The sequence below is a fragment of the Ceratotherium simum genome, chromosome 24, assembly GCF_057802395.1.
Source record: "Ceratotherium simum simum isolate JZ-2026a chromosome 24, ASM5780239v1, whole genome shotgun sequence".
In the NCBI taxonomy this organism is placed as follows: Eukaryota; Metazoa; Chordata; class Mammalia; order Perissodactyla; family Rhinocerotidae; genus Ceratotherium; species Ceratotherium simum.
This window is the reverse complement of record NC_141923.1, coordinates 28,665,043-28,677,994: the sequence shown is the minus strand read 5'-3', so window position 1 is coordinate 28,677,994 and position 12,952 is coordinate 28,665,043.

The window sequence follows — 12,952 nt, the reverse complement described above, 5'->3', positions numbered from 1 at the left end:
TCCACGCACTTCCTCCCCAGGCTCCCAAGACCCACTCTCTCTTTGTTGCCTCCTGTCTTGCTGGCAGCCCCTTCTCCTTTGATGGCTCTTCTCCTCCTTGCCAACTTCTGAATGCTAGAGTGTCTCAGGGCTCAGTCCTTGACATCTTCCCTTTATCCTTACTCTCTTGATGAGGGATTGTACCCAGTCTCATGATTTTAAATAGTATTCTTCCATACACTGATGATTCTGTATATCTATTTTACAGATATACAGATATCTTATATCTTCTGTATCTCTTAGCTTACACTTCTCTACCAGACTTAAGTATTTAATAGTCTAATAAAACATCTCAAATTCAATAAGTTCAGAACTAAAATTTTTTTTTTTTTTTTGCTGAGGAAAATTGGCCCTGGGCTCACATCTGTGCCCATCTTCCATCTCGATATGTGGGATTCACTACAGCATGGCTTGATAAGCAGTGTGTAGGTCCGTGCCTGGGATCCAGACCTGTGAACCCTGGGCCACAGAAGTGGAGCATGCGAACTTAACCACTATGCCACCAGGCCGGCCCCCAGAACTAAATTCTTAAAACACAGCCTGCAGAATTGGAGAAAATATTTGCAAATCATATATCTGATAAGGGTCTAGTATCTAGAATATATAAAGAACTCTTACAATTCAACAATAAAAAGACAAATAAACTAACTTAAAAATGGGCAAAGATTTGAGTTGACATTTCTCCAAACAAGATATACAAATGGCCAATAAGCAGTTGAGAAGATGCTCAACATTATTGGCCATTAGGGGAATGCAACTAAAACCACAATGAGATGCAACTCTGCACCCACAAGGATGGCTATAATCAAAAAGATAGACAATAACACGTGTTGGCAAGGATCTGGAGAAATTGGAACCATCATATATTGCTGGTCAGAACGTAAAATGGTACAGCCACCTTCGAAAGCATTTAAAAGTTCCTCAAAAAGTTAAACATAGAGTTACCATATGACCCAGCAATTCATGCCTAGGTATGTACTCAAGAGACCTGAACACATGTCCACATGAAAACATATGTATGAATGTTCATAGGCGCATTATTCATAATAGCCAAAAAGTGGACAACCCAAATGTCCACTAACTGATGAATGGATAAATAAAAGGTGATATATCCATACAATGGAATACTATCCAGCCATAAAAAAGAATGAAGTGCTGATTCATGCTACAACGTGGATGAACTTTGAAAACATTATGCTGAGTGAAAGAAGCCAGACACAGAAGGGCACATATTGTATGATTCCATTTATAAAAATCTCCAGAATAGGCGAATTCACTGAGACAGAAAATAAATATCAGGGAGGGGGGAAAGAGGAGTGGCTAAAGGGTATGGGTTTCTTTTGGGGGTCAACAAATGTTCTAGAATTAGATAATGTGATGGTTGTGCAACTTGTAAATATACTAAGAACCATCGAATTCACATTGTAAAGGGCTGAATTTTTGATATGAGAATTATATCTCAATAAAAAATCATCATAATGAAAAAGAAAAAAATACTGAACTCTTGATCATCTCCCACCTGAAATCTTCTCTACCTAAAGAGAGATGGAGCCTCTTCCAGCTCCATCCTTCCAATTGCTCAAGCCAAAAGATTTGGAACCATCCTGGCTTCTCTCATTTTCTTACACCCCACATTTAATCCATTAGAATATCATAATGGGTTTTCCTTCTAAATAAATCCAGAATCTGAGCACTTCTCACCCCCTGCACTGGGATGACTCTTGCAGGAAGATCTTCATCTCATATCTGATTTACTATTGGAGATTCCTCCTGTCTTCCTCTTTCTACCGTTGCCACTCCAAAGGCCATTCTCAACACTGTATTGGGGGATCCTTTTGAAACACAAGTCAGATTCTGTCCCTCTTCTGCTCAAAACTCTGCAAGTGCTCCCATCTTACTCCAAGAAAAACTCAAAGTCCCTACTGTGACCTCCAAGGTCCTCAAGGTCACCCTCTCCTACTGTTTCTCCAGCTTCACCTCCTACCAACCTCACTCATTCAACTCCAGCCACTCGAGCTTCCTCATGGCTTCTGGAACACACCTGGCAACTCCCACACCAGAGCCTTTGCCCTGCAGCTGCCCTCTGGCTAGCGCAGTCTGCCTGGTAAACCCTGCCCCTGCTTTGAGTCATTGCCCTGATGTCACTTTCTTGAGAGGTCTACTCTGACTACACCCTCCCAACACCTCTACTCTCCCTTACCCTGCTCTGCTTCTTTTCCATTGCACTCAACACCATTAGCATGGTATATAATTTACTTATCTACTTTTCTATGTTTATTTTCTTTCCTCCCTCAAATGGGTAAGGGACTTTATCTGCTTTGTTCACTGACATATCCCAAGTGCCTAGAACAGCATGTGGTACATAGAGAGTGTTGCTCAATAAATATTTGCTGAATGAATGAATGAGCTCTGAAGAACGAGAAGGAATTAACCAGAAAGTGTTTGGAGAAGGCAGTGGAAGAGAATGTTCTGGGTGGAGACATAACATGTATAAATGCCTTAACAAAGTAAAGAAGAAAAATAACATTTGCACATCAAACAGATGGCATAAAATCATTTGATAAAATTTAACACTCATTCATGATAGGGACAAACTCTTAATAAACTCTAAACAAACGCATGAACTTCTTAACTTGTAAAAGGGTTATCTACCAGAAACTTAGAGCAAATGCTGTATGTAATGGTGGAGCATTAGAAGCGTTCCCACGGTCCAGTTGTCCTTTTGGCATACGGTAGCATCACACTTCTCTACCCCTTTGGAAGTTAGGCTTGGCCCCAGGACTTGCCTTGTCCTGTGAAATGCTAGTGGACAGAACATGAGTTATTTCAGGATGGAAGCTTCAAAAGCCAGTGCATGCTTCACTCTGCCCCTTCCTCCTGCCGTGGTGGTCATGGAAGCACATGTCCATGGAGACACAGAGCGCCCATCCGCCTGGGTCTCTGAGAAATGACACAAAGGAGCTCTTCCCTGAGCTTGACTTGTGTTACATGAGGTGTGAGAAATAAATTTTTATTGTGTTAAGCCACTAGATTTGAGGATTGTTTGTTACTGCAGCATTTCTTGACCTATCTTGAATAATACACCCAATGCCGTCAGAAATGAACCAACATCTCTACTCTTCAACAATATACTGGAAGTTACAACTAACGCAGTAAGAAATTAAAAACAAACAAGAGGTTTAAAGATTGGACAGGAAGAGGCCAAATTGCCATTATTTGTGATGATATGATTATCCACCTGGAAAACCCAGAGCAACAACTGGTGAGTTCAGCAAAGTGGACACCAAATCAATATTTACAAATCAAGAGCTTTCCTACATATCAGCAATAACAATCTGAAAACGTAATAATAATTTTAAAATCCCGTTCACCATCATAACAAAAACTATGAAATATTTGGTAATAAACTAATTAGAAATATATAAGGACTTCATGGAGAAAAGAATAAAATTGTATTGAAAGACACAAAAAAGACCCAAATAAATGGAGAAATGTGTTGTATTCAATAATGGGATGACTATCATCGTAAAGACGTCGATTTTCTCTAACTTAAGTTTAAAACTTCAATGTAATTCCAATCAAAATACCAAAAGAGCTCTTCACAGAAACTGACAGGGTGCTTCTAAAATTCATATGTTTATTCATTCACTTAACAAAAACTTATGGAGGGCTACTGTTGGTCTGACCCTGTTCTAGGTACTGAGGTTACGGTGGTGAAGAAGACAAACAAAAAAAACCCTTTGTGGAGATTTCATTCTAATGGAGAAAACCAATAATAAACACATAGACATACAGATACATAATATCCCATGGTGATTTTACATAGTATATATAAGTGTGCAATAATAGCCCCTTGAAAAAGAACAAATGGTAGGGGTTAGGAGTTTGCCTTACCAGATCAAAAGGCATATTATAAAGCTGCAATTTTTCTTTTTTTATAAAGCTGCAATTTTTAAAATAGGTGGCATTGGTACACATAAATAGATGATAAGAATACAATAGAGTTCAAAAAGAAACTCATGCATCTAGGGGGATTTGACTTAGGATAAAGAAGGCATTTCAAACCAGCGGGGCAAGGATGAATTCTTCATGAGAGGTGTTGGGACAATTGACTTATGGAAAGAAAATTGATCCCTACCTCATACCATATATAAAAATAAATTCAAGTTTAAAATTCTAAATTTACGGGCCGGCCCTGTGGCTTGGTGGTTAAGTGCGCGCGCTGCGATGCTGGCGGCCCGGGTTCGGATCCCGGGTGCGCATCGAGGCACCACTTGTCCGTTCATCCTGAGGCCGAGTGCCACATACAGCAACTAGAAGGATGTGCAGCTACGACACACAACTATCCACTGGGGCTTTGGGGGGAAAAAATAAAATAAATAAAATCTTTAAAAAAAAAAAAAATAAAATTCTAAATTTAAAAAAAGAGACAACCTCAAATTTTTAGAAGAAAGTGTCAAAGAATAGCAGCATGATCCTCAGGTAGAAAGTACCTTTTAAATATTCCTGGTAGGGAGGAATATTAAATTAGTGCACTTTGGAGGGTGATTTATCCAAACCATTTAAAGTGGAAATACACATAATCTATGATCTATCAATTCCACTTGTAGATATTTAATCTAGAAAAACACTTGCCCAGATACATAAGGATATATATGGATATAAATTGCAGCGTTGCTTGCAATATCAAAAAATTCCAAATTCAATATCTTATGGAATATCAATATGGAAATGAATTAATAAAATGTGGTATCGTCATATATTGAATTATTATTGTCATTCAGCATTTTAAAAGAATGAACTAGAACTAAATCTATGTGTATGAACATACAAGATCTCAAAAACAAATTTTTGAGTAAAAAGTCAGTTCCTAAATGTTACTTACAATACGATGCCATTTATATTTGTATTTTTAAAATACACACACAAAAGAATACTATATGTTATCTATATATTATACTGTATACATCAGGATTCTCCAGAGAAATAGAACCAATAAGATAGGTAGGTAGGTAGGTAGATAGATAGATAGATAGATCAATGATAGATAGATAGATAGAGATAGATTTCTTATTATAAGAAATTGACTCATGCAACTGTAGAGGCTGAGAAGTCCCACAGTCTGCATCTGCAGGCTGGAAACCTAGAAATGCCTGTGGCATAGTTCCAGTCTGAATCTGAGGGCCTGAGAACCAGGAGAACTGATGGTGTACACCCCAGCCCAAGGGCAGGAGAAGATCAGTGTCCAGCTCAATCAGGCAGAGAGCGAATTCTCCCTTCCTCCAACTTTTTGCTCAATTCAGACTCTCAATGGATTGGGTGATGCCCACCCACATTCGGGAGGACAATCTGCTTTACTCAGTCTATCAATTCAAATGCAAATCTCTTCTGGAAACACTCTCACAGACACATCCAGAAATAACGTTTAACCAAATTTCTGGGCACCCCACGACCCAGTCAACTTGACACATAAAATTAACCATCATGTATAGTGACAGCTAACATCTATTCAACACTTACTATGAGCCTGGCACTGTCGTAATCACTTAACATGAACCGTCTTATGTAAATCATAAAACTACACTATTAGTTACTGTTATTAATTCTTACTTTACAGATGATAAAACTAAGGCAGGGAGAGGTTAAGTAATCTGCTTAAGCTTGCACAGTTAGGAAGCAGGAGCACTAGGAATCAAGCCTTAGCAGTCCGGCTCCAGAATCCAAGCTCTGGACCACTGCGCTGGTCAAATTAAGCTCCTAACAGGGGTGATATCCAGGAAGTGGAGGCAGGGACCTGGACTTGGGGGAGGGGGCAGGCAGTGGTCAAATAAGGCTCTACAATACCTGTAATGTTCTATGTTTTTAAAGAACAAAGTAAATTGGTATATTATTTGTGATATTAAAATTAATTAAAAATATATATATTAAATATATAGATACATGAAATTATACCATTGTTTTTCAGAACATAGTCATCAGTGCTACTGGGAAGCAGACAGTGCTCCATAAGGTTCTAATGGTGGACTAGACCCAGTTTGATGGGGAGGGATGTTTGGAGACTTTCCTGAGGAAGTGCCTTTGAGCTGAGTGATGGATGATGCGTGTCTATTAGTCAGCAAGTTTGAGGGGTTGGGTGTGGAAGAGGGGAAGGGATTTCCTGGCAGAGGAAACAGCAATGAGCACAGGCCATGAGGAGGCACCACAAATTCCAGGAACTAAGACAAGACAGGTGCGTTGGACCTTAGAGAAAGAGGGGGCATGGCATGAGATAAGGCTGGAGAGGTGGGCAGAGGTCAGACCTCATGGAAGCTTCCAGACTAAGGAAAGGACTGGGAGTTTAATTCTAAGAACAATGTGTACTGTTGAATAAGATGAAAACTGGAAACTCTGGCACCATGGAAATCCTTGGAGTCACTTTCGCAGGGCTGTGTTATGGTAGTGAGTGGAAATGCCAGTCAAGATTCCAAAAGTTTAGACAACTCTCAAAACATGTGCATCTGAAGCACCAGAGCAAGATAGGGAGCTACTTGGAGGGAGAATGTGCAATTGAGGGATGGGTTTGATTTTTGCTGCTGTTGTTATTTTTATGATGGAAGAACCTTCTATACACAAAGACATTTCCACAAGGATGTTCATCATAGCATTGTTTATTATAACAACAACAAAAAAGAGAACCTAAATGTTCAACGTAGAACAATTAATTAAATTACGGGATATCCAAATGCTGCAAGGCAATTCAGTACTCAAAAAATCATATTGCAGAGGACTATCTAATGTCATGGGGAAATGTCTACAATATAATAAGTTTAAAAAGCAAGTTATAAAATAACGAGTATATTACGATCTCCTTTTTGTATCAGAAATTAAGTGTACATGGCAGGATGCCTCCTTCACCTCTTCCTTTCTCTCTGTCTTCACGCCTGGTGGTGGTGGAAGCCCCAGCCTAGGTTAACTTTATATCAAAGCTGAAAAGAAATGTATTGCTCGTGTCTGAATTTTGGAAGAATTTGTGATGGATTATAAGGAAGATTTTTTGGGAGAAATACTGCAGGAAGATATAACCACTCAGTATCTGAAACAAGACGCTGAGTTTCCTGCGGGCTTCAGCAAGGGAGAGCTGTACTTGCAAGGCTCAGTCTCTCAGCAAGGCAGAGAGTTAATCTCACATTGGCTTTAGGGAAGCGCGGAGTTCAGGGATAGGTCAGCTTTCCGAGCGTTTAGGAACTAGTTGACCTTTGACCCTGGAAGCACGGTCAATGGAGTGAATCTGTTGCTGACTGGTTATTTTCAGAAGGGTGGGCCAATGCTGACTGAGCACACAGTTTCAGGAGCATGGTTCCTGAAACGAGTGGTCATATAAACCAGGTTTATAACTGGTTCTAAGAGTTACTTGTTATTATGGCCACATAACAATTGGTCTTCTCCTAAGAGGCTGGGAATGTTTTATCCTCAGGGGAAAGGGGAGGGGGTGGCAGGGAAGTCTATACATAGCCACATACATCTAAAGATGAAATGTCTCAGGGAAATAGCTCCTGTGTATCCTTTGCTGCTGGAGCTAACCTTGATTGGCCGGGGCTGGTTTCTAAAGAAGGATCCCAAAGGCATCCAGAGTCTCCTGGGTTTGGACCTGGGACTTGGTTGTGAGAGAAGAGTCTGGGCCCCTCCTCAGCCTCCCCAGGTCTGGTGAGAAGTGGTATTTCCAGCTGATCCGGGAGGATGGCTCCAGGATGTCCTCCAGGTTCTGACTGGACCCCCTCCTGAGTGATGGCCTCCATGACCCCACAAGGCAGGCCCTGCATCCACCAGTGACTCCCGAGCCTGAGAAGCCTCAGTTTCCGCCTCGCTGCGGGGCAGCCGCGGCCAGCTGTCAGCCCCCGAACGTCCAGAGACTCTGGGGCTGAAATTCCTTGGGCAGCTTTCTCCCCCCTCAGTACTTCCTTCCCGCTTGTCTGGCAAGTGAGAAGGCTTCAGAGGCTTCAGAAGAGGGTTGTGGCAGAGACAGCTTTGAAAAGGATCAAGAGCTCAAGGAGGGGAGGATATCACCATTACAGCCTAAACCTCAGACCCCAGCGGGGGGCGGCAGGCGGTCACATGTCCGTAAACAACCAGCGCTGTGGGCCTGGGGCTGTGTGAGCACAGGGGCTCCCCTTACCGTGTTGCCCACATGGTAACTCATGGGTGGCCCAGGCTGACTGCTGGGGGGTGGGGGCAGGGGCCTAGAAGAGAGAGAAGGAGAAAAGGGAGACAGAGCATGAGGGGCGAGGCAGGGGTTCTCTCCCACTCTGAGTCTGACTGAGGACAGGGCTGACTCTCTTGCCTCAATGAGGGGTCAGTATGGCAGCAGGACCCTCTCCCCGTCACCCAGGTAACGTCCTCTCACTGAGAGAAACAGGGAGTGGGTCCAACTTTGGGAGGAAGCCTTCAACCTCCTCCCTGCCTGACTGTCCTGCCTGATAGTTTCCATGGTAACAAAGTCACCTCAGGGACTAGAAACACACCATCTTTTTGGCCTGGAGCCCGTTGGTCTCTGAGGTGGGGCCCACAGACGGCTAGCCTAGCCGAGGCCAGACCCTCATCTGCCTCAGTCACAGCCAATGTCGTGGGGGAGGGGGAGTGCTCCAGCCTTCCCTCAGGAAAGGGAAGGGTAAGCCTTCTCTAGGAAAACAGCTGCTGGGCTCTGGGTCTTTCCACACCACGGCTCTGTCCTGTCACCGCCCTGTCTGGAGCCTTGATTTCCCACCAGAGTTTGTGGAGGGGCCTATTCTGCTGACCCCGACCCACCTCACAGATGTCTGGCCTGCCTCTCAGGCTTGGAGCAGACACAGTTCTCCTCCCCTCCTCCCCTCCTCTGCTTTCCATCCTGAGGAAGAGATGATGTGGTGAGAGGTAGAGAGCACAGGCCTTGGAGACAGATCTGGATGCAATTCCATCTCAGTCACTTACTGGTAAAATTTTAAATTCTGGCTCACTTCACTTCCATGGCTCTGGGCAAGTCTGGGCCTCAGCTTCTTCATTTGTAAAGTGAGAAGGTAGAAATGGATTATTTGTAAATTTTCTTTCAGCCTTGGATTCCAAGATCATGTCACACTCCCGCTTAAAAAATTTCAGTGCCTCCCACTGCCTAGCAAAGCCCTAACTCCCTAGGACGGTGTCCAGGGCCCAGCCTATTTTCCAGCCTCATCCATCACTCTTCTGCATCACGTACCTTAAGCATCAGCCGTACTGAACCACTTGAAAATCCCTATACAGCTACGGGTTTTCCACCTCTGGGTCTTTGTTAACGGGTGGCCTCCAGCTAGAACGCCTTCATCAGAAGCTCCACAATAAAACCCTGGCTCTTTCTCTAGATCTAGCCCTGAAGTCTACTTCCCTCTCCAGGCTTGCCTTCTCTCTTAGTTCTTAGGTAGATCAACTTAGCCTCTGCAGCTAAGACCTCTCTCCTTATTCTCCGTATTCCTTGGAGAATGGGATTTTCTTTGGTAAGTGGGGAAACTGGGAAGACTTTCACACGCTAATGTATTTTGCCCCCTCACACATGTGTCTACTACAAAATGCCTGGTCCTAGTAGACTCAAAAATGTTCATGAATGAATGAATGAATGATCAGGGTAACCAGCCCACATGCATAATTAGGACCAAACTCTCTGCTTCTCTCCATCCCCAGTGCTTCTTCCAGAGCAAGCCACCATAACTGGTTGCCCGGATTTGCTACAGCCTTCTAAACGCTACTTGTACCTCTAGTGTTGTGCCCCTAGGGTCTATTTCTTCATGCAGAAGGCAGAGTGATCTTTCAAAAATGTATGTAATATCACTTCATTCTCCTGCTTGAAACCCTCCAACAGTTTCCCTCCACATTATAACAAAACTCAAACTCCTTACCCTGCAAAGCCCTTCGTGATCTGGCCCCTGCCCACCTCTAACATCACATCTCATGTCCCTCCCTCCTTTGCCCATCATGCTCCAGCCACCCTGGGATTCCTTCTAGGCCTTTGCATCAGCTGTGTCTTCTGTTTGCAGTGCACCTGTCCTCTGTTTTGGAGTGATCTTCGCATGACCAACTCCTCATCCTTCAAACTTCACCATAAATGTCACGTCCACAGAGAGGCCTTCCACGGCCTCCTGATCGAGAGTACCTTCCCCCAAACACTATCTCATCACCTTTCCTTATTGTGCATTCATCCTCTATTGCTGCATAACAAAGCCCCCAATTTGTTATAATAATATCTCATGATTCTACGGGTTAGGAAATCAAACATGGTACAGTGGGTACAGCTTGTCTCTGCTCCATGGAGTCTGGGGCTTCCGCTGCAATGACTCTGATAGCTGGGAGCTGGAACAGCTGGGGGCTGGCTGAGCGTCTCTCCTTCTCATCCTCTCTCTCTCCACACGTCTATATGGCTAGCTTGGGCTTCCTTCCAACATGGTGACCTCATGATAGCTGGACTTCTTACATGGCAGTTCAGGGTTCCAAGAGACCAAGGCAGAAGCTGCCAGTCCTCTTGAAAGGACTCGGAACTGTTATGGGGTCCCTTCTGCCACACTCTATTGATCAAAGCAGGTCAAAGGGAGGGAACAGAGACCTCTCCTTTAGAGGGGAGGAATGTCAGAGAATTCAAGGCCATCTCTAATATGCCGGAACCACATTTTGGCAATAAGACACTTACTTATTAATTTCTTTGTTTACAAGTTACATGTATAGCTTGCTTATTGAGCAAACAGTGGGTGTACAAACAAACCAGTTTTATCTCTCATCATTGCTTAGATGAACTATGTTGATTCTCCTGTTCCTGTCTCTTAGTAGCATCTTGGGCAGATCTTCTAATGTTCCTGTCACTTTGATTTATTAAAGGCCCAGCCCCATTTAGCTGGTCAATCCAATTTAAGACCAACCCCTTTCCCTCCCCCAGGCAGGACCTGGATTTGGCTCAAGGGAGCGGAGAGGGGCATGGTCTGCCCTTGTACCCCCTTCTCCCTCCACAATCCCTCTCTTCTTTCACACAGGGTCAGGAAGGAGAAATTGGGGGAAAGTCCTCTTAGCCGTGGCCATCTCTTCTCTGGCCATGAATGTGCCTGGCATGACAGGCATCCAGATGCCAACTCTCTTGTGGGCGCACTGCAGGGCCACTCTGCATCACTCTTCCCTGATGTGTTCCTTTCCAGCTCTGTATCTGACCCCCCCACTCAGCCATTGCCCCAACCCTACACCCACAGCCTATAGCCTGTGGGGTCTCCTCACCTGCAGGCCTCCTTTTTGGGAGACCATGGGCAAGGCAGCTCATGGCCATTTACATCCCGCCATGTCCCCCTGACCCGTGGGAAACTCCTGCTGAATACCCCGGGGCATCCCTCTCTCTGCCCTCTGTCACTCTTCAGTTTTCCATCCCCCCAGTTCCCATTCAGATAGCACATGGGCTAATCTGAATGGCATATCCAGCTCCAGGGAGAGGAGGGGGAAGGGCCAGTACCCAGGTCTCCAGTGACCTCCCTCCCTCCCCTCCCCTTACCCTCCCTGGTCTTCTGCTCATGGAGATTGAGGACGGGGGTGGTGGGTGATGTTTGGGCCTAGCAGAATTACTTCAGCCATCTCTTAATAAATCCCGTGGGCAGCCGTGTCCAGCCCCAAATTGTTTCTTCTTTGTTTTAGAGTGTGGGGTACTCAAGACCCCGTTTTCCTTAGCTCTGGGTCCAGTCACCAATCTGAGCAACAATAAAGTCCCTCCAATAGCCTGTAACACAGGACTATGGTCTGTCTCTCTCCTCAAATGCAAGATCCATGAGAGCAGGTCCTTGTGTGTTTTATTCCCCACTGGATCATTGGTGCCCAGGACGGCGTCAGGTACACAGGTGGGGATCCACAAATATGTAATGAGCAAATGATACAGGCCCCCTAGGACCTAATTGATCTGAAAGGACCGCCGATATGGTCAAATGGACCAGCCAGTTCCTTTCCTACTTGTTCCCACTGTGAGGCTCCTGGCCATGGATGCAGATTTTTCCATCTGGCCTCCAGGAGCTCCCCGGTCTCTGTCTAGTTCTCTACAGGGGTTGCTGGCCTGGGTGGGGAGGCTGACCTCCAAGTGGGTGACTTGTGAAGCTGATAGCCTTGGAGATGCTACAGGGGCTGGGCTGGGGTCCCTGGGGCTGAACCAGAGGCCTGGCCAAGGGGAAGGGGTGCTCTTCTCAGCTCTCAGTCTGTCAAAGGCAACGGCTCAGAATGGCTGCGGCCCAAGAGTGGAGAAGCAGGAGAGAAAGTATGTTTCTTCTGCAAAGTGTGTCCCCCGGGGCTGGCCCGTCCGCCTCCTATGATCACCAGCCAGAAGCACATTCTGACCGGAGTGTCCTTCAGGGGGGCCCAGGCCTTGGGCAGCTGCCTCAGCAGGACCACCCCACCCCACCCCACTGGACCGTCCATGGCTTCCCTCCAAAGCCCGAGGCGGGCCCCTGCCCCCTGGGCCCCTGTGGATCTGTCCTGAGCAGTCCCCAGGAGAGAAAATGGGAACTGCCCTTCCCACAACACTTACAACATAAAGACAAACACACCTTGTGGGTCAGGGGCAGATGGGAGTCTGATAGTAAGTGGTTTGGACCGAAAAAAGAAAAAAAAGAATTCTTTTTCGTTTCATGCCAAGGCGTTCAAGAGGAAGGCAGAGAAAGGTGGGAGGTAAAAAGAAGAAATCGAGCAGCATCTGCAGATCCCTGCATGCAGCAGCCCGAGCAGGCTGGAGAGGCTGCAGGTCAGTCCCCTGGGGCCAGGGCCCGAGGAGCTTAGAAACCCCATTTACTTGGGGTCCAGAGGGCCAGCCACTGGGCTGGGTGTGGGGTGAACCTGGGGGGTGGGGGAAGGGGATTGTGCTCCTGAATTTGAGGGTGTTCATGGGTGGCTGGGGCCAGGGTCTCCCAACTTTGGGGCCAAG